Raw genomic sequence first — 2,946 nt, forward strand, 5'->3', positions numbered from 1 at the left:
AATGAGGGTTTTTTTAAAAAAAAAAAAAGTTCTGAAGAGTGGACTGAAATCATTGGAGAAACTTGTCGAGATGAGGGGACGGGAGGGCCAAACGGAGGCTGTTTAGTAAGGAGTAACCGGTCCGTTATAAACTAATGTTTTAAGACGGGGGAGAGAAAAAAAAATCATGGTTTGAAAAGGAAATGGGCGGGGGGGAGGGGGGGAAAAAGGCGCCATAAATGGAAAGGCCGCGGCCGGGAACCCGATCTGGCTAAAAATCTGGTTCCCTCTTTGTCCCAATTCTAACACACCCCCTGCCTGTAACTACTCCACGACGAAAAAGAACCAACACCTCCACTCCACAGCCAGGAAACATCCTCCGACGGGCTGGGAGCCCCCCATCACCGCCCCGTGTTGAACGTCACAAAATGGCGGCAGCGCTTCTTTGTCTCAGCCTGGCGTCGCCATGGGACGGTTAAACCCTTAAGGACGGGTAAATCCGCCTTCCCGTTGAATTTTTTTTTTTTCTCCTCGCCCACGGTTACTTACCGAAATCTTGAGTTAGAAATGCACAGGCCTGAAAAAAACAACACCCTCGAACGAGTCCTTTCCACGCTCCTCCGTCCAAGCACCAACAAAACAGTGATATCAGCGCCCTGACATCCACGAAATGGCGGACTACCGTTTTCTCCCACCCTATTTATAGGCCAAGGTGGACTCACATGATTGGGTGGCCTCGTCCAATCAGAGAGACAGACGGCATTATGACGCAAAGTCTCTGGACTCACATGATTGGGTGGCATCTCCCAATCAGAGACAGACGGGATTATGACGGAAAGTCTCGCGATTTGCGAGAGCCGCGGTTGTCCCGAGGGCGCGCGCGGGCTGTGCCGTTTTAATCTTGAGAAACGTATGCTTGACAAGTTTAGTGGTTAACCCAAAGACTTTATTTGTTCTTCATAATAACGTTACAAACCTGGTTCAGAATTGTTCCTAAGGTTAGGAGCTGGCACTACCTGCCCCCAGGTCTCTGGCCTTAACGCTTGACGGTGAAGAGTTTGCCCAACCGATATTTCCCGCTTCGCCCAAATTTGGCTGAAACGATTGGCGTCCACCGCGGATTCTTAAAATATGTTTTTAACAGAAACTTTTAGCATATAAAACTGGTCAGGCCACTTAGAAACACTTGCTTCGAAAGACAGAATTTTAGCTACCCCCAAACACACCAAGAGGGCGTACCTGTGACCTTCGGGCCCTTCCGCCCCTCCACGCTAGTTGTTATGTGCCATCGAGTCACTTGCGACTCATAGCGACCCCATGTACAACAGCCCTAAACTCTGTCCTGTGTCAATAACACCGTCTCTGATGCACCCATCCCGATTATCCCAGTCACTGAATCAATCCACCTCATAGGGGGCCTTCCCCTCCTACGCTGTCCCTCCACCCTCCCAAGCATGATGTCCCTCTCTAAAGACCTGTCTCTCCTCACAACATGTCCAAAGTATGTCAGACAGAGCCTCAGAATCCTTGCCTCCAAGGAGCCACCCGGTTTAACCCTTACCGGGACAAATCTGTTTGTTTTCCTAGCAGTCCATGGTATTCTCAATACTCTTCTCCAGCACCACAGCTCAAAGGCAACAATTCTCCTTCTATCCTCCTTGGCCATTGTCCAACTCTCTGATGCATAACAGGTGATTGCGAAGACCATGGCCTGTATCAGACGCACCTTAGTCTCCAAAGAGACACCACTGCTCGTAAGCACTTTGGAAAGGTCCCTAACAGCAGAGCCTCCAGGCTACAGCCATTTGTATTTACGTGGAGTGAGAGAAATTTTGGGGCCATTCACACCCCATCTACCATTTTCCCAGGATGACAATGCCACAACAATAATTTGTTGTTGTTAGAAAAATTACCAAGATCATCCTTTCCCCAGCCGCGAGTTCAGTTAGGAAATTGGTCTCGTGTGTTCCCACGCTTACCCGTCTACCCCTTTGAGGCATAACATTTCCTCTTAGCTAAAGATACATCGGTGGTTACCTTAGGTTTTCTCTTTCCTAGATGTGTTCTTTTAAAAGTCTTACCTCTTTTTTATACTTCTGAAAGTTTTGTCTTCGATGGGTAAAAGATAATATAAAGATTTCATGGCCCTGAGTCACTTGAAAAATGGGGAGTTCAAACGGAAAGAAAAGAACTACAGAGGAACTGCAGTTGTTGAATCAAATCATTTTGTTGTTGTTAGGTGCCGTGTTCTATCTTACTCGCAAAATTTCCACCGTTAGCCAGGTCAAAGTAGAGATAGACAGCAAACTTTTCTCCCTTATTTTAATTTCTTCTTCTAAATATTTGACTTATGTGTTAGTCTGGGCAAAAATGGCAAATTCCTCATTCTTCTCTTTGGCCCCTTTTGCCCAGACTAACCATCATGTTTACCTTGATTTACTCTTCTACGTTTCCTCTTCTTTTTTCATTTTATTTCCTTTGATCTCTTTCCATATTGTTGTCATGTGCTGAATAAATCCTGTCTTATCTAGGTCAGCATGAATCAGTATATTTCTCATCATTATCCCATCGTTTCTCACCAATTTTTCTGTTAGTTTGTATGTTGTGAATGCTAGTCAAGAAGCTTCTTTCAATAAATCAGAAGCTTCTTATTTTCAATAAATCAAAACCACTGCCATAGAATTGATTGCAAGCCCTTCAGGTTTCTGAAGCTATAAATAAATCTTTACAAAGAGGATATGGCCCTTCTTTTTACTGAACAGTGGATTTTTAGCGGTGGATTGAACCTCTGACTTTTTTAAGGGGGAGGGGGTGATATTTTACACATTACACCATCAGTTGTTACTGTGAGGCTCCATCAACAAATGCCCATCAACAACATTTTTTTTAATTTCTTTATTTTTCATTTCAATGAACATCTATAGAGATTTTGGAATTCCATTCATTCATTGTTGCACCCCTCTCCCC

The 2,946-nt window shown here is 44.8% G+C and overlaps 1 pseudogene; it reads right to left on the reverse strand.

Moving 5' to 3' along the window:
* Window positions 1-380: 380 nt before the first annotated feature.
* Window positions 381-2,946, reverse strand: part of LOC102850508 — a 95,812-nt pseudogene continuing 93,246 nt past the window's right edge.

Source organism: Elephantulus edwardii, unplaced genomic scaffold (assembly GCF_000299155.1).
Source record: "Elephantulus edwardii isolate Elephantulus edwardi_28Jun2011 unplaced genomic scaffold, EleEdw1.0 scaffold00017, whole genome shotgun sequence".
NCBI lineage: Eukaryota > Metazoa > Chordata > Mammalia > Macroscelidea > Macroscelididae > Elephantulus > Elephantulus edwardii.